The sequence below is a fragment of the Podarcis pityusensis genome (assembly GCF_964106645.2).
Source record: "Podarcis pityusensis genome assembly, chromosome: 9".
In the NCBI taxonomy this organism is placed as follows: domain Eukaryota; kingdom Metazoa; phylum Chordata; class Lepidosauria; order Squamata; family Lacertidae; genus Podarcis; species Podarcis pityusensis.
The window spans coordinates 71,629,071-71,648,122 of NC_138034.1; the positions used below are offsets into that span (position 1 = coordinate 71,629,071).

The window sequence follows — 19,052 nt, forward strand, 5'->3', positions numbered from 1 at the left end:
TGCATTATTTATAAAGTCGTGTTTCAAAGGAAGGAACACTGGAGCAAATTGGCTCTCAATGAATGTGGTGGCCATTTCTTTGGCGTCTTACTGGCCAACCATTCTGACCGGCCTTGTTTTGAGCAGCAAACCGTAGAAACGCTGACCTAAAAGAGAATGGGCGACTTTCCCCGGGGTCAACTTCCTTATTATCTCTTAAAAGGGAAGGGAAATTTGCACATGAACGAAGTCTTTCCAGTTGGACATTTTGCTCTCTCTTTTTTAAAGACTCGGGAGGAAGCAAAGTCTGCCAGTCTATAAAAGGACTTTTCGTCATCCTTCATAACCTTCTCTAGGAAAATGAAAGGTTACCCGCAAAGGGACCGCAGGGCTGTGACAGGACACTCTTTCCTTTGCCAGCGTCACCCCAGGGAGAAAGGAGAGGGAGTCAAAGACCGGCCTTTTCCACAGGCTGGTTTTGGGGCGGGCTGGCAGAAATTCTCAAGTGAAGCCTTTTTTAAAAAACAGCAGCATCCAAAACTGCTTAGCTCAGCGATGCTGAATTGTGCTGCTTGTTTGCGCAGTCATTTAAATTTTAAAATGTTGCTGCTCAACATTGTGACTCAGCTGAAAATAAAAGGCAGGGACAAATGTGAAATCAGCTGGGTGTGAGGAAGAAGCGAGGCGGGTGGAGTCCACAAGATGCTCAGGGTCTGGAAACCAGCGAGAGGAAACGGCAGGTGCCAATACACACACAGCTGTCGCACGGAACACTTTCTTCAGAACTGCTGGAGATCACGTTTTCCCAGCGCTCTAATCACAATATTTACCGGGAATGTGCCATTCCTTTTCCCAGGCCAGTCAGCGCATCCAGCGCTATTCAGGAGAGCGTGCAGAGCCCAAAGTCTCCCAGGCACGTATTCCAAGAGTGCTAAGAACATCAGAAGAGTCCTGCTGGGTTGCAGCAAAGTTCCATCAAATCCAGATTTGGATTTACAACCGAAGCTGGGCAGATGCCACCTAGAAGCTCTGCCCTGTTGCTGGCTCCCAACATTGTCAACAATTTAAGAAGGAAGTTGACAAGCTGGAACATGTGCAGAGGAGGGCAACCAAGATGGTCAAGGGGCTGGAAACCAAGCCTTATGAGGAATGGTTGAAGGAGTTAGGTATGTTTAGCATGGAAAAGATGAGACTGAGAGGAGATATGAGAGCCATCTTCAAATATCTCAAGGGCTGTCATATAGAAGATGGAACAAAGCTTGTTTTCTCCTGCTCTGGAGGGTAGGACCTGAACCAATGGCTTCAAGTTACAAGACAGGAGATTCTGACTCAACATCAGGAAGAACTTTCTGACAGTAAGAGCTGCTCAACAGTGGAACAGACTCCCTCGGAAGGTTGTGGACTCCCATTCCTTGGAGGTTTTTAAGCAGAGGTTGGGTGGCCATCTATCACTGATGATCTAGTTGAGATTCCCGCGTTCTATGATTCTGTATAGCACTTAGGGCAATGGTTCTCAACGGGTGTGGTGCACCACACTGGTGTGGCAGGAGAGGATGGCAAGTGCGGGGGTGGGGGGAGATTCAAGGACAATCTACAGAACATTTAAACATTTCAGTATGAGGTCCAGCACTGAGGTCCACCACCGAGGGCCTTCTGGCAGTTCCCTCACTGCGAGGTTACAGGGAATCATGCAGAGGGCCTTCTCGGTGGTGGCACCCGCCCTGTAGAACGCCCTCCCACCAGATGTCAAAGAGAACAACAACTACCAGACTTTTAGAAGACATCTGAAGGCAGCCCTGTTTAGGGAAGCTTTTAATGTTTGACGCATTACTGTATTTTAATATTTTGTTGGAAGCCGCCCAGAGTGGCTGGGGAATATTATTATTGTTATTGTTATTGTTATAGTATAGTATAGCATAGCATAGTATAAAAAATATAATTAGAGAATATGGAAAGGTATTTTTTTCAAAATGAGAGCAAGAGCATCAAATGATACTGAGGACAGTCCTAGTTGTGTTTTCCAGCGTATTTCTTATCAATTAAGAAATCAGTGTGGCACAGGCAAGTTTTCATTCTGAAAGTGCAGCCCAGAGAAAAAAAGTTTGAGAACCACTGACTTAGCAGTATACCGCCTCTTGAGCACTGAACTTACATGAGTGACAACTGTTAATAGACTTATCCTCCATGATTTATCCCAACCTTTTCCCCAAAGCCATCTTAGCTGGTGGCCGATCCTGACACCTTGCAGCAGAAAATCCCAGAAGTTAAGCACAGATAAGTTCTTCCTTGGGAGCTTACGATAAGCAATTGTTCACACATATGCCATTCTATGATCAATTTAAGTTTTGTTGTCGGGTATTTTTTTTAAAAAAAAAATGCATTTTTCTTTTTTGATTATTTTAGAAGCAGAGATCTCTCCCAGCGTATTGCTCCAGCAGGCAATGCCACCCCAACTCAGCACAGGCAAATGCCTGACCGTTTCATACGACTTTTTCCTTCCCTTTTCATTTTATTTTTCAAGCTGTTTGCATCCCTACTCAGGTGCTGGAGCACTCTCACCCTGATTTTTCCTTTTTTAAAGAGATGGCGTACAGAAAAATATGAGTAGAGCTCTCTGTTGCCGAGCCACAACACACAACCACCCATCATTTGGCAATGGGCTGTGGATACTGCTCTCCCAGCACTGAATCACACCCAGGTTCACATGTAGCGCAGAGAAAAAGATCCAGGAATTTTATATCACCTGTTCCAAGGCAAATTTAAAGGCAGACGCCACCAAACACCATGCAGATGAACAGGCTTCTCAGCTGCTGCGTGGCAGCTTTGAAAGATCAAGCGGAAACAAGTGCAGCCTCAAACGAAATTAAACCATTACACCAATCCAATCTTCAAAGCCACCTTTGAACTAAGATCCAGGTGCTTTCTGTGCTATGAAAGGAGAGGATTTGCAGGAAGGGAGAAGTGTAAGCCTCATGTGGACTCAGATACTCAGCTGTGCCGCTGGGATGTTTTGCAGGTGGCCAAAGTGAGCAGCAGGGATTGTGAAAGAGTTAAGAGCAGCACTGCTTTGTGGTTTGGATGTGGGTGGGCAGCAGATCAGTGGTGGAGCACATGCGGCGTATGTGAAGAAGGTCCCAGTTTCAATCCCTGGCCTCTCCAGTTCAAGAGGACCACAGTAGCAGACCTCTGGAGACCCTGGAAAGCCACTGCCAGGCACAACCCAGCAAACTTTCCAGACCCGTTCCCCTCCAGATTTTCTGCACTACAACTCCCAGCAAGCCTCAGCGAGCAACACTGCTGGCTGGGAATATTGGGAGTTGTGGTCCAATGCACCAGGTTGGGGAAGGCTAGGTAGACAATACTGGGCCAGATGGACCAGCAATCAGGCCCCATCCGAACTATACATTTAAAGCAGCATCATACCACATTAAACAGTCATGGGTTCCCCCAAAGAATCCTGGGAACTGGAATCTGTTGAGGGTTATTAGGAGACCCCTGTTCTGCTCAGAGAGCTACAACTCCCAGAGCAGTTTAACTATCAACCCCTCTTCCAAGGGAACTCATGTTCACGTAGTGTGCATGAGATGGGCTGCAACAGGAACTATGGGTAGCACAAACATTAATGCAGGGTTCGGCAAGCAACTGATTCAGTTTCCTCCCTCTTGGGTACAACAGGGCAGGACAGGTGCAGTTATACAGCACCTAGCACTGCCCCGAACCAATTCTCAAGTAATAAAAGCCTAGATCGAAAGGTAAACGTTATGACATCCGATCACCATGATGTAACATTAAGGGGTGATATGATAGCCATGTTCAAATATATAAAAGGATGTCACATAGAGGAGGGAGAAAGGTTGTTTTCTGCTGCTCCAGAGAAGCGGACACGGAGCAATGGATCCAAACTACAAGAAAGAAGATTCCACCTAAACATTAGGAAGAACTTCCTGACAGTAAGAGCTGTTCGACAGTGGAATTTGCTGCCAGGGAGTGTGGTGGAGTCTCCTTCTTTGGAGGTCTTTAAGCAGAGGCTTGACAACCATATGTCAGGAGTGCTCTGATGGTGTTTCCTGCTTGGCAGGGGGTTGGACTCGATGGCCCTTGTGGTCTCTTCCAACTCTATGATTCTATGATTCTATGAACATTGTGGATTTTGCCTTGGAGCAATGCTTCATCACAGCATTAACAGATAAATGTTAAAGGCCAGGACAAGAGGTCTCCATTTCTCAATACAAAGACCTTTATAGAATATTCTGAATAAGGCTCACCTTTCCCCAACTCCAAGCTGGAGACAATAGAACCTAGTAGGTATGTACAAAGAAACTGCAGTTTAGAGACTCGAGGCAAGTGGAGAGGGGTGGGGAAAAGATAGCTTTGAGTTCTGGAAAGGACTTGTGGGGGAAGTGCCTCAGTAGGGATTCTGAAGCGCAGCAGTGAATCTGCTGTAGGGAGTGATTAAACTACCTCGTCCACCTATGCTCAGCTTGTATTTTTGTTGTTAAAAACGCAACTATTACAGAAGCACCTTAGAGCTCCAGTCGGGATAGCTCAGTCAGCAGAGCATAATCTCAGGGTCATGGATTTGAGCCTCACCTTGGGCAAAATATTCCTGCATCGCAGGGGTTTGGACTAGATGGCCCTTGGACCCAACTCTGCAATTCTATTATTCCATTATCTCTCCCTCCGGAAGAAACTAAACCAGCTTAAGCACTGTGTCCCTAAAATGTCACACTCTCTGTGGAAGAGTAGTGTGTGTAACAGTGCCTTGGCATTGTTGTTGTTGTTGTTGTTGTTAATTGCTTTTTTGCTCAGAACAACTTACCCAAAAAAAAAAGTATGCACACATACCAAAATTTCCTACAATCACAGGTAACCCTTAGATGTGTTATTACAATGCAACTCTTAAGCTCCCAGACTCACTGGTCACAATCCCTGAACCAAGCCAGTTCTCTTAACGTTCCTGAGTAGGTCTCTAAAACACAAAGTGCTGTGGTTTTGTGTGTGTGAATCACTGCAGAGAAAACCCTAAAGAAGTACTTACACATGCGTTTGAAGCTTTCGGTGAACTCCTCCAGACTGCAGCAATCAAGTTGAAACCAGATTTAACCATGCTTACAGCAGACCCACCGAGATCAAGGGGATTTAAGTCAGGGATGACTATGCTCAGTCCCACGGATTTCAACACGCCAACTCATATGACTAAACCTGGGTATAACCCATTGTTTCCAAAGTCTCGGGCTTTTTCTACAAGTATAGCTGAGCGTGAGAAAACGAAGGCGCTTCCAAGAGAATGTATAGCAGAAAGTGACAAGGGCCCATCCATTAACTGCAACGCTACAAGAAATTCCAAAGTTGCAATATGCGGCAGGGCAGGGCTGTCTGTCATGCACCAACCTGCAACTTTCCCCCACATCCCAAGTTCTGCAGGGATATGTAGCTCAGAGGTTCCACTCTGACTCTCCTTCCAAGTCACCTTTTCGATGTACGCCCTAAATAAAAGCATGCATAGGGGAAGTCGGACCAAGAAGCAGCCCACAGGTATCCATCTACTTAAGAGGCATAGCCCTACCTTACCTTACAAAGATGTTCTGAAGAGAAGCCAGAGAAACAGCATCACCCTGCACATTGCACTTCTAATGGGAAACGTTTTGGCAAACTTCGCTGCGCTGCCGAAAGCCAAGCAGTTGCTGTTTTCCGTTCCCCGGAAAAATGCTCTCTTGCTTTGAAGACAACCTGGCTTGTCTTCCGACGCAACCGCTTCTTATGCCCTCAGAAACAGCTCCTCATTGTAAATACACCGGAGTGGATGTTATCTGATTATGCAATCATATCTGATCAAAACCCTGCTAAATTCTTGGCTTGCAACCACATTACTTGGCAATACATCCCATGTGTTAATCAGGTTATTTCCTTTTGGCATTTTTGAACTTGCATTTTAATACCAACTGTTGTACGCCAAACAGGGCTCTGTTTTGTTCCTCTGCCTTTTATTTTCCCCTCTTAAGAGTAACCAAAAAGCTTCTTAGCTTCTCCTTTTGTTCACGCTCAATGTTCTTAGAAAGGAGTTATGAAGCGCTACAAAAAGCAATGCTTTCTAGATTCTTGTGCAATCAGATCTTTACAAGCCTTAGAATGCACCACTGATACTTTTTTTGAAAAGCATTCAGCAAACAAATGTTTACTTGCCAATAGTGACAACCAAATTTGCAGCCTACTATTCACCTGCATTTCCATGTTCCCCATTTGGCTTCTCATAGCCTCCTAACGGGCTATTTAAAAGGAGGGGAGCCACTCTCTCCCTCCTGACCTTTGCATTTTGATGCTGGTTGCAAAGAAAGGGACTTTCCTTCCGAAAAGAGCATTCCAGGTCTCTTAACTCACCTGCCTGGATTTTCTATTTGCCTATGGCTGTCAGGCAGTTAGTTCAAACCATGACTAGTTTAAAAACTATCTGACCTCATAGCTGCAGGCACAGAACATAAACTAGTATACAACCAGCATTCCTAACTCCTTCTGAAGCTGGACAAATTACGATCCTAAATAAGCTTTGACAGAGTTACAATCGTGGTGGATCAGGGGGATGCTATGGACGTAGTTTATCTTGATTTTTGGTAAGGCTTTTGACAAAGCCCCCCATAACAGACATGTTATTTTTTGCTCTTTCGGCACCTTGGGAACTAACAAGTTTTAATGTGGCATGAGCTTCAAAGGCAACACATCTCCACCCGAATCATTTTAAGCTGCTAAAAGGGCTAAGCTCTGCCCAACCAGGCAGAAGAAGAGAAAATGAAAGTCACTTGGGCCTTCTAGAACATCTCATAACATTCTGTGCATAGAGCTCACTTGGGTTTGCCCCAATGCTTTCTAAGGCACTTCCATTTTATGGCTTTCAGATACAGACCAGCACATTTTCTGTCCAAAAACCCCCCAAATCAGCACTCTCACCCCACCCGCCCCCCAAATATCAACATCATTCCCTATCCAGAAACTCCTGTGTGTCGTATTGAAACTTCCTTTTTTGTAAGAGGAGATTTTGTTTATTACATTTATCACATTCCTCTCACTGGGCCACGGATTAGCTGTTCCGGCTGACTCTAGACGGTCTCTGGGTTCTGTTACATATTGCTACGATCACCAATGTTTCATTTTCCAATGCACTTTTCTGCTGGTAAGGTGACCCCCTAAATAAAGCCACATCTTATAAAGACGGCTATGCAATCGGGCCCTTGCAGGAAGCATGGTACACCTCGGGTCTGTGAAAAGCCAAAACGCCTTCAAATATCCTACGAGATCGCCTGGGTTGCACAATTTTGAAAGAGCTATTCCAGTAGCAGCAGCAAAACAAATATATATATATATATATAAGCATATCTTGCCTATAGAGTTCTGGTGAACTTCCCGTTGGCCTCAGGCTATAACCACAATTACTCAGTTTTTTAAAAGAATAGAGGAGGCAGGAAAGACACTGATTTTTGCCTGGTGCCTTTGGGTTCACAAGCTCTTGCCCCTAGCTTCACTGAAAACCGTGAAGAGAAATGGCAGAAACAGGGTGCTGGTGGGGGGGTCAGCCAAGTTCAAAGCTGCAAGGGCTTTGCACGTTCAAAAGCCCAAAGGTCAGCCGTGATACATTTCTGTTTGGATGGACCTGGCGATTTTGGCTGCAACTGCACGTGTACCGACCACTGGGGCCAAACTGCAGATCTTCACACCCGACTCCGACTCGAAGGCTGCGTTCTCCAGAGCCACGCCAACTCCAACGCCCCAAGATCAGGTGCAACAGGCTGAAGGCCAGACAAAAGGGCATAAAACTGGGCTCCTAGCATTTGTGGCAGGATCTGGCCACCCAAGGCTGCATCTTGTCTGCCAGCTACAAGGGTCGTCATTGTGCCGCCCTATTCTCCTCTGGGAAGAGGCCTGAGCACCCTTCTTCCCCGCCAGAATACTGCCCCATAATTCTCGATATTTCACTTTTATCTGCTGAAATGAGGATTGTCCTCCTTGAATAGCCTAATTACCTGCACGCTGGCAGCACGCTAGGTGAATTAGATTAGGTAACTCAACAGGCACATCTTCCAAGAAAGTGTTTTCACTCCCAAAATAGGGAGATGTGAGGAACAGGATAAAAACCATGTTTAGCTCTTCCAGAAGTCTCACAAGCATTCGTGATCAAGGCCGACAAACATCAAGTATAAGTGTGCGCGCGCGCGTGTGTGTGTGTGCGCGCGCATGTAAAGACCAAAGCGTGTCCAAGCAGCTCCTCTTCTTTTTATGGGACGTTTTAAAAAAGCAAACCTAAATGACATGTTTTGGGCCTTGGGGGTTTTGCCTGCAGCCTTTTGAGGCCATAAGCTTGTGGAAATGCTCATCGTCCCTGAACGGCGATTTTAAGCAAGCAGAAAATGGTGAAAGGTGTGTGGCCTGTTGTGCAAGACATCAGCCATAAGCCACACGGCTGTCGAGCCTCCTTGGAGCAAGCCCCACCCCCAAGCACCTTTTTTTGTAGTTTATCGACTTTCGTTTACTTGGGAGCATGGGATTTGTTAGGTCAAATGGTGCAGGGTAAATTGCCCCGGCCTCCTGGCCCTGCTGCCAAACTCACTCAGCTGCTTGTCATCCGCTGGGGTTCTCCTTGAGATCATGGCGTGCGCTCCCTCCTCCCTAGATTGCTCCAAATCTAAATCCCTGGCTAGCTTCCCCCAGCTGATAAGGCAGCTAATTAGATCAGGTGGTCCTCATTTGAATAAAATACAAGGAGGGGTGGCTCAACTACTATCCAAATTTGAAAGGAATTTGAAAGAGGGCAACCACCTTAGCCCCTGGGAATGGGGACTGTGGGGTTTTTTTTAATCAAGGGAGTGATAAGGATGGGGAGGAGGGAAATCACATGCTTAAACTTTTTTAAAAATCCCCTTTAGAATATCTAACATTTCAAGGAGACTGCTGACTAAAGCTTCTTCCCCTTTCGATGCACAGAGAGCTTATCAGCAGTTTGAAAATTGTACACTCGGGCAAGAGTTGCAACATAGCGCTTAGCCGTTGATGCCCCTGCAACAGTAATGTGGTTCTTTGGCCATTTCCTGCTCTTTTATGCTTACACAGCAAAAGGCAGGGGATGCTAAGGTCCCATCTGTGGACGGAGGGGATCACAGTCATTTTGGGGCAACTAAATCCACAGCACCCCTTGGAGCCTGCTAACATAATCAAGGACCACCTCTCTCCATATGAGCCTATGTGGACCCTGCAAGGATCATTTGAGGCCCTTCTTCAGCTAGTGCAGAATTCAGCAGCCAGGTTGCTCGCCAGAGCGGGACGGTTTGAGCATCTTACACCAATCCTGGTCCGATTGCACTGGCTACCAATTAGTTTCCAGGCCCAATTCAAAGTGCTGGTTTTGACCTATAAAGCCTTAAATGGCTCAGGACCGCAATCCCTCAAGGGCTGCCTCTTTTCATATGAACCTACCCGGACCCTGAGATCATCTTCTGAGGCCCTCCTTCATGTGCCTGCTCCTCGAGAGGTCCAGAGGGTGGCAACATGAGAGCAGGGCCTTCTCTGCAGTGGCTCCCCATCTGTGGAATGCTCTCCCCAGGGAAGTTCGCCTGCTGCCTTCATTATACACTTTTAGGTGCCAGGCAAAAACATTCCTTTTTAACCAGGCCTTTGGTTGATCTGATTTACATCCTATGCCCTTTTAAATGTGTTTGTGTGAAGGGGATTTATTGATTTGTGGTGGTGGTGTTTTTATTGTGTTTTATTGGGTTTTTATTTATGTTGTGAACCCCCCTGAGATCTACAGATCCAGGTGGGTATTCAGATTTAATAAATTATAATATAATATCATAGGGATATGGGTGGCGCTGTGGTCTAAACCACTGAGACTAAGGCTGTCCAATCAGAAGGTCGGTGGTTCGAATCCCTGCGACGGGGTGAGCTCCCGTTGCTCGGTTCCAGTTCCTGCCAACCTAGCAGTTCAAAAGCACATCAAAGTGCAAGTAGATAAATAGGTACCGATCCGGCGGGAAGGTAAACAACGTTTCCGTGCGCTGCTCTGGTTTCGCCAGAAGCAGCTTAGTCATGCTGGCCACATGACCCGGAAAAACTGTCTGCAGACAAACGTCAGCTCCCTCGGCCAGTAAAACAATATGATCGCCGCAACCCTAGAGTCGTTTGCAACTGGACTTAACTGTCGGGGTCCTTTGCCTTTACCTTTTAATATAGTATCATATAAAGACAGGACTACACCTAAGTACCAGGTCCACCCACTTTAACTGTAAGTTTATGGAAACGGAATAACCTAGAAATGGTCTCCACAGCAACCCATGATCAAGACTCCACATATCTGGATGCCTCTGGTTGACTGTAGTAGCTAGCAGCTCTGACAGCTGCTACAGCCACTCACAGGGTGCCCCTTTCCAGCAATCTCAACAACAGCATAAACCAACCTCTGTTGGGACCCGGAATCTTCTTGCAACAGAGAGGAACTGGTTCGTATGACTTCCACAGCACCCTTATTTCTCTTTGCTGCCAGACCAGGCAATAATGCTGCTCAGAGGGCTGGGAGAAGGCGCTCAGTGGATGCTACAGGCACTCAGAGGCTTCAGATATTCACCTTTGTGGATACCTGCACGAACCAGCCTGTAACTTCAGGCCCTGCGTCACACTAGACAAAAACTGCCGCAATGATATGGGGTTGGATTACAATAGCAAGTGGTGATGACTGCCCACTTACATAAATAAATGTTCCCTACACAGCGTGATTTAGTGGGACAGTGCTTTACAGCATCACCAAAAAAGATCCCTGCCCCAACAAGCTTACAGTGTTGAGGTATGACTATAATTTTGGAAGAGAACAGAAAAGAGGCTGTTGGGAGAAGCAAGCATAATAAGGTGTGTGTTGAAGTTTGCTGTGGTTGTAGAAGAGTGGAGGTTACGCAAGGGCTTTGAAGAAAGGTGGGCCTCAAGGAGACGTATTTTCTCAAAACACAAAGCCCTGTGTTCAGCCACTGCGCTTGATGCCTGCCTGTCCTGCACAGAATGCCTTTAAAGCTGTGTCTTAACACAACTAGCTTTTCCAGGAGGCTAGCAAATCCTTGAAGTAAATGGAAGAGGAACCACTTTGGCTGTGGGGCACCACCAGGTATTTTTTTCATCGTTCAAATTCGCTTCGATTTGTAACAGCACACGTCTGACGTGGAAATTACTGATGAGATATGCACAAGCCGCTCTCTCTCCCTCTCTCAGTAACAGCTGTCACAAGGTCACCTTTCAGAGGAGGAGAAGAATTTAAATGGGTAGAAAAAGTGGTTCATGTAGAAAAGATAGATTCAAAATGCTAAGAACCCTGGCTTAGAAGTTAAAAAGTACCTAAAGGAAACGGAATCCAGGAGCCACAGCAAATATTACAAGATTAGATTGCATCTAAGACCCTAATGTAAGAGACAGACTTTTTTCTTCTTAAGCCTGGAAAGGGGAACTGTTGGACAATAAATGCATCCCCCCCAAAATATTGTCCATGCTTGCTGGGGCTGGTTCTCCATCTCTAAGTTAAATGCAATGAAATAAATTAAATTAAGGCTGCCATCCTATGCAAGCATACCTGTACGTCTCATTGAACTCACTAAGACTTACATGCAAGTGGACATGGTTAGGGTAGCATTGTAAATTTAAAAGCCAAACCCCTTAGGCCAAAATATACATGAGATAACATCAATCATTAGGTTCTTTCAATTGATCTTAAATTATAATACATCCCACTAAATGCTCTCAAAATATGGTTGGGCATTTAACCCATCAAGAAATAATTTGGTACTGGGTATTCCGGAATCAGTTAAAGAACAGGCAAGGATTTTTAAAGCACTCATTTTATTAGAACAATAAGTAAATACTTCCGTCATCGTGCATGCTAATCACAAAAGCAAAATAGTTAACTATGGCTGTGTTGCAATGAAACCAAGCTAAAAATGTGGTGAAACTGATAAATGCAGTCACATTTATAATATAACATGTGGTTCTGGTCCCTCCATCTCAAAAAGATTATCAGAGAGCTAGAAAAGGTGTGGAAAGAGGGTGACTAAAAATGATCAGGTAGTGGAAGCTAAAGTGTTTGGGGTATTTTGCTTTTTTAAGAAATGACTAAGGGGGTGCAAAAATTATGCATAGCATGGAGAAAGTGAATAGAGAGAAGTTTTTCTCCCTCTCTTGTAGTACTAGTTCCGCAGATCACACAATGGTACTGCCCGCCAATAAATTCAGAACAAAGTTGAATATTTCCTAACACAGCACAATAATAAATTTACCAAATTTGTTGCCGCAAAATGTGACGAGGGCTATAACGGCTCAGATGACCTTTAAAGGGGAGGTTGGACAGATTCAGATAAATGGAGCCTCCCAGATTTTGAGGCAACATGAATACCACTTGCTGGGTGGCAACAGGGGGCAAGGACTATTGCCTTTGAGTTCTGCCACTGGGCTTCCTGGCAGCTTCTGCCTAGCCACAATGGAAAAACAGAGCGACGGACTAGATGGGACTTCAGTCCAATCCAAGTGGGTTGCTCTCATATTAAGATTTCCACTGCTGCTCAGTGTTTGCCTGACTTGGGGGAAAGATGCTCTCACGACTCTCCTTGCTAGCAAAATAAAAGACCATGATGAAATGTCGAGGGCAATCCGACAGCAGAACATCCATGCCTTCATGGAATATTGGCAATATCTGACCCTGATCATTAAACAGGTGGCCAACTGACCGGTCGACTGACAGTATTTGACCTATCAATTGACTTAAATGTGCTGACCTTTTCTCAAAATGTTAATGTATAACAAGAGGAGCAGGAGAACAGGAGTTTAGATGCTCAGTTAGATTACACTCTCTCAGAAAACCAAAGGCTTTTTTTTTCTTTTTTTTTTGCTTGTTAGACCACATTTTCCATTTTTAGAAGACACCAAAAAAAACCACCATATCCAAGTGAGAAAATTGATTTAAAACCTGAGTTCAAAAGATATTGACATCCCTAAACATAAACATTATTTAGCAGTCATCGAGCGCCTGCAATTTTCCACTTTTAGCTAAAACATCAACTGGCAGCATGGTCCTAAGCATATTTATGCAGAAATATATTCCCCCAGAGTTCAGTAAGACTTACTCTCTAGCAAGTGTGTTTAAAATTGCAGCCAGATTGGTGCAGCTGTTTTGATTCAGACATTGTGTTTTGGATAATCCACCAATATGCTGTTTAACCAAGTACCTCCAATCAACACATGTTTAAATACTGTAATATTTTAAATATCTAACCAGCTGTAAACAAGACTGCATTCTTTCAGCCGCAACAGATCAGCTGTGGTAATTCTAAATTAGCTGTGCAGTCATTGGGCCAGCAGCCCTTGTGCTCTGAGCCCAATCTGTAAAATGGAACAAGTGTTCTGTTCCACCTCCAACCATTAGTAATGCATTACAGTATTATTTTTTAATATCATTTACAGATTGTCACCTATCCGGCCAGGGCACTGTTTGAAAATGAAAGAAAGCTCAATACATAGCACAAAGAATGATCGGTGTCAATACAAAAACAAGATATAAAAGAAGCACGAGCTTTTTTTACAACCTGCCAAATTCTATAGATCCACTGTGTCCTTAACTTAACCCCACACGTTATTATTTAACGTGCTTCACACCAAGCAAAGCAACACTATGCAAACATGAGATTAACAGGGTGAAAAGGAGGACAGCCTTCTGACCTAAACTTTGGTCTTAGTAGCAGATGAGAAAGTAAAAGAGCAGATTAATAGGAAGCTCCCTTATACCTTAATACCTTGTTGGGTGGCTGGGGCAACACAGTCAGACGGGCGGCATATTATTATTATTATTATTATTATTATTATTATTATTATTACCCAGTGAGCACCACCCACACAGACACACAGTCTGGGTTTCAGAGATGCCAAGGATTGAACCTGCAACCTTCTGAAGCCAAAAGAGAGGCATTATCACTTCCCCAAATGAGCGCATACACAGAGTACTAAGAGGTCAACCACACATGACACGCAAGCATGTATTAATAGGGGGTGCTGCTTTTAAAAGATAAAAAGAAAGAAAAGCAGCTTTGAGATGGAATGTGGGATTTACAGCACAGAAGAAACAAGGGAGAAGACAAGCGCTTCTCAGCTCCAAACAGCACCCCAACACCATCAGAGCTCCTTCCCTGGTTCCACACGGTTATTTTTGCCTTATACCAATGGTGTTCAGGAGACCGAGGCTGCAATCCTGTGTGTGCTTGCTTGAGAGCAAGTCCCATTCAACTCAGTGGAACTTATCAGTCAATGTGACTACGCTTGGGCTGCACATGTTAGTACGATCACGATATCATCCGCAACAAGGTCTCCAAACACACCCACGTTTATTAACTCACTCTAGGAAATCCAGGGGTATCAAAAGTAAGGTGAAATTAACCAGCTGCTCCTTTGTCATCCACAGCAATTCAGGTTCTTACTGGGAGAATAAGGCTGCAAAGCTAGACCCACTTGCTGGGACTTGCTTCCCAGTAGACATATATAGGTTTGCACTGCTAAAGAGTGTTACAAGGATACCAGGAGAAAGTTGGAAGTAGCCAGTAAAAAATAAAATAAAATAAGAGCCAATGTGCAACACCCCAGCTCAACTGCCCAGTCCATATATGTGGGCCATTTTCCCCCTATTTTTATCTGTATTAATAAAGCATCATTAGCATGACTGAGATACTGAGATTACCTATGTACAAGTGCTTTGAAAGGTGTACTTGAAATGTGCTATGTAAATCCCCACATGCAACAAGGCTGGGGCTTGATCGACACAGGGAGACACCTTCTCTCAGCAAAGCACAGCTGAAAAATGTGGGTGCTTTGTGGGTGCCCCCCACCCACCCACTTCCATGGTTGCTATTTGCACAGTAACCCTAAAACAACGATGTCACATCATGCTTAAAAAAACCAAAAACCTTATGCAGCTGCCAGAACCTATACACCTCCCCATACATGCAGGCTGAACCTTACATGACTTTCCCCCAAAAAAGGTCCATCGTGCTTGAATTTGTCTTCCAATGGTTATTAGCAGTGACAGGTAAAGGGCACAGCAGACAGCATCACTCTGAATACTGGATGTTGGGGGGTGTTGAGGAAAGGAACACACAAGGAACACACAAAGGAAAACGACACACACCGAGGTTCCAGGCTGACCGCTACTGGAAACAGAGCACTGGACTAGATGCGACCGACGGATTAAGTTTGTTATCAAACATTTAATGGAAGATCTTGAGTATGCCTCAGACTTATTTCCCCTCTTGTCTGCTTTAACCGCGCTGCTGTTTTCATATACATCAGCAATTTGAGCTGGCTGAACTACAACCCTCTCGCAGATGAGGCATTCTCTGGAACGTTTCCATCAGCACATAATGCTGTACATACACCCGGCTAGCACATTATCTCAGCACAAAGCATGCCAGGCTGATGCCGCTGAAGCCAGTGACGAAACCCTCCTCTAGCAGTCTTATGGGGGGGGGGGGGAGCAAGGCTTTGTTTGCAGATGTCTGCCTTCTTTCCTTCCTTCAAATCCATACACACACACCCCCCAAAGAAAAGCACAACGGTGGGAAATCTACCACTCCGCCGATCTCTCCTACTATGCTCAATGATTCCTTCACATTTTAGGCAAACGGGATACCTAATATTAGCGGGGTGTAAAGGAGAAATCAGAAGAGGAGAAAACACAGAGACACACACCCCTTAAGAACGTTGCAGCACTGACAAATACCATCTACCTATTAAAGAGCAGCACAGAACCTCACATTTGTTCTGGTTTTAATATAAATTTAGTGGGGGCAGGGAAGGAGCTTGGTGCATGTGAATTTAAAAAACCCCACAAACCCTCTCTTTCTGCTTTTGTGTCCATCATCTTGAGCGCATGCATCCCTTGCAGAAGCAACCCGGGGCAACTGATTGTAAATGAGCGTACACATGTTATCTTGCAGAAATTGACTGCTCTCGTATTTCATCTTTTGTGACATTTGGAAAGGGGAAGAGAGAGAAATAATATCAGAGGGCAATTAACGCGAGGATAAAGAAGTCTTTATTCTCTGGGAAAGGGCTGGGTATGTTGTTGCTCTTGCTATTGGAATCTCACATGCTCTCATGCAGACACAGAAAGAGGAAATGATCCTGAAAAAAGGCAGGAGGTGGGGCGGTGGGAGGGAGGGAGGGAGAAAAATAGAGAGATGTGTCATTAGGAACTAAGGTGAAAAGAAAAGGAAGGAGATCCTCTGTGGGTGTAAGTAAGCAGGGAGGTTTCTGGTCCCCAATCCGAGCCGTCAAACAAATGGGGTGGCACTTGTCTGCAGTAAGGGACAAAACAAACATCCGCCCCCATGCACCCCCCCCCAAAAAAAGCATACACACAACCTTGAACTTCAGTGAGGCTCAGGAATCATTTACAAAAGGGTTCGCTCATCGCCTTAAAGAATAACAGCAGCACCCCAAGCACACCACCCTAGCTAATGGGAGCATGGAAGATACTGGGGGCAGGGGCTTCAATACCTGAAATGATAAGGGGAATGCTATTCTCCCCCCCCCCCAAAAAAAAAAAATTAAATTGGGGAGGGGTGGGAGAGAAAGGGGAGGATAGGTACCTGCAGTCTCCAACAGGACCCCTCTGCACTCCAGGCTCCCAAGCAGATTCTGGGGGAGGAACTGTGCAACAACAACCCCTCTCCCCTTTTAAATAAATAAGAACATCCCCATTTCTCGCACCCACCCAAAGCGAAAAGCCTAAGAAGTGATCAAAGGGGAAGGGGGAGAAAGAGAGCTTTGCTAGCTCATATGACAATAGGTAAAATACATACACACACACACGGACATGACTGAGGAGATATTGAGGAGAGGGGCTACATAGCCCATCGCCCCCCCAAAAGAAATAACTGGAGAACTCTTTCCCCCCCACCCCCAGTCTGAAAATTGGGGGGAGTTTTATTGCCTCTTGCGAGAATAAGGCCACCACACATCCCCCATCGTATTAGAAATGGGGAGGGGGGGTCCCCCTGGAATAATAGAAACAGAACTTCACCCACCCAAGCTGAGGATAAAGCAGAGGGGAGGGGGGCGCATTTACTGCCCGACGCAAACACCCACCTAGATCTAGGGGGTGTCCCTAGATAAAAGGATAACGAGCCCCTTCCCCAAAACTGTGGGCAGGAAGCGCCCTCTCCTCCTAAAGGTTCTCAGTGGGCACCCCAGTATTTGGGGGAGCCCCCACATAACGGTTCTCAATCGCACCCCAAGACTGAGGGGTGGTCGTCCTCAGAATGCTCCTCAAGATCACCCCAGGATTGGGGTGGGCAACTCACAATGGTTATCTCCGGGGTACCCCAAGATTTGGGGGACGCCCCAGAAGGGTCCTCGAGAGTACCTCGGGGGTTTCTTTTGGGGGGGCGCCTCAAGCCTGCGGAGAAATGAGTGGGGGTGGGGGCGCCCCAGCCTCGCGGGAGTAGGGGGCCCCCTTCCCCCTCTGCCCCCCAATAATGGGAAGAGAAAGGGGCTGCCTGGAGGAGGAGGGGGCGAAGGGAGGAGGAAGGGGCGCTCCAGGAGGAGAGGGGAGTCGGCACCCCGGGGTCCGCCTCTACCTCTCTCTTGCGGTGCCGGGGGAGAAGCGGGCGGCCGGGCAGGCGGTGGGTCGGTGGGGCGAGCGGGGCTCTCGGCTTCGCTGCGGGCGGTGCTGGCGGCGTCGCCCTGCGGACCCCGCGACGACGGCAGCTGCTGGCTCTGCGGCGGCGAGGCGACGACCGGCGGCCTGCCTGCTCCTCGGCGGCCCGGCCTCCTCCTCCGCCTCCGCCGCCGACCACGGACCGCCCACCGCCCGGCTCCTCCTCGCGGGCGGGCCCGCCGCCGCCGCCGCCGCCGCCGGCCCGGCTTCGGGGCCCGGCCTGGCTCCGTGGCGCCGGCAAAAGCGGAGAAACGGAGCCGACGGAGCCGCAGCCAAGCGGCCTCCCTCCTTCTCCTCCTCTTCTGCATCCGCGCGCACGGGGGTCCCTGAGCGCGTGCAGAGTTCCCCCGCCTCTGGCGGTGGTTTGCCGGCCACAGGGACTGGGGAGGGACCCCAAGGGTAATCCAGTCCTACGGTTGCCACCCATAGGGGCCAGCTCCTTGGGGGGGCACCCACAAACCCCCCCAACAAGAGGGGCCGGGCGCCTGTGTTTTGGCGCCAGGTCCATGCAGCTACATGGCACCCACCCGGGCAGCCACCTGTCCTGTACAACGCAGGATTGTCCCGTATTTCAGTATAAAATGCTAGGGCCTGCATGGATACAGTTTTGTCCTGTATTTCAGGTCTTTGCTTGCTTGCTTGCTTGCTTGCTTGCTTGCTTGCTTTCTCTTCCAAAAATAAATAAAAATAGAAAATTGTCCAGTTGGTCCTTAGAGACCAACTAAGTTTGATCTGGGTATAAGTTTTCGTGTGCATGGATCTTTTCCTCTGGGCTACATGTGAACTTGGGTGTGATCCAGTGCCGGGAGAGCAGTATCCATGGTCCATTGCCGCATGATGGATGGTTGTGTGTTGTGACTCTGCTCCCTGCCTACTCTCTACCAAGTTCAGGATTCCCTACAAATGCACGTGTTTGAAAGGGCACGTGAAAAGTCATGTATTTCAGCTCTGGATAGCCAAGCACAGACAGATTTACAAATTCATGTTTGTGTGTGTGACAAATTCCTGGACTTTTGGACACCCATAGTCCGCCCCCCCCCTTAAATTGGGTAGGAAGCCTGTGGTTCTCTATTGTTATGGCTTTGGACCACAGTTTCCATCATTCCATGACCATTGGCCATTCTGACTCGGGCTGTTTGGAACTGGGGTCCCAACTGAAGAAGAAGTAGAGTTTGGATTTGATATCCCGCTTTATCCCAACCCTAAGAGTCTCAAAGCGGCTAACATTCTCCTTTCCCTTCCTCCCCCACAACAAACACTCTCTGAGCTGAGTGGGGCTGAGAGACTTCAGAGAAGTGTGACTAGCCCAAGGTGGCTACATGTGGAGGAGCGGGGAATCGAACCCAGTTCACCAGAT

The 19,052-nt window shown here is 46.8% G+C and overlaps 1 protein-coding gene across 3 annotated transcripts in view; it reads right to left on the bottom strand.

Annotated features, from left to right (window-relative positions):
• Nucleotides 1-17,775, bottom strand: part of SMOX (spermine oxidase) — a 53,236-nt gene extending 35,461 nt beyond the window's left edge. For 2 of the 3 annotated variants that reach the window (XM_081020920.1, XM_081020918.1), the window contains exon 1: nucleotides 17,616-17,775. The gene's annotated coding sequence lies outside the window, so the exon portion shown is untranslated. Of the gene's footprint in view, nucleotides 1-5,550; nucleotides 5,708-17,615 lie in introns of those variants that run through there. The other variant, XM_081020919.1, reaches the window with a different exon arrangement.
• Nucleotides 17,776-19,052: the final 1,277 nt, after the last annotated feature.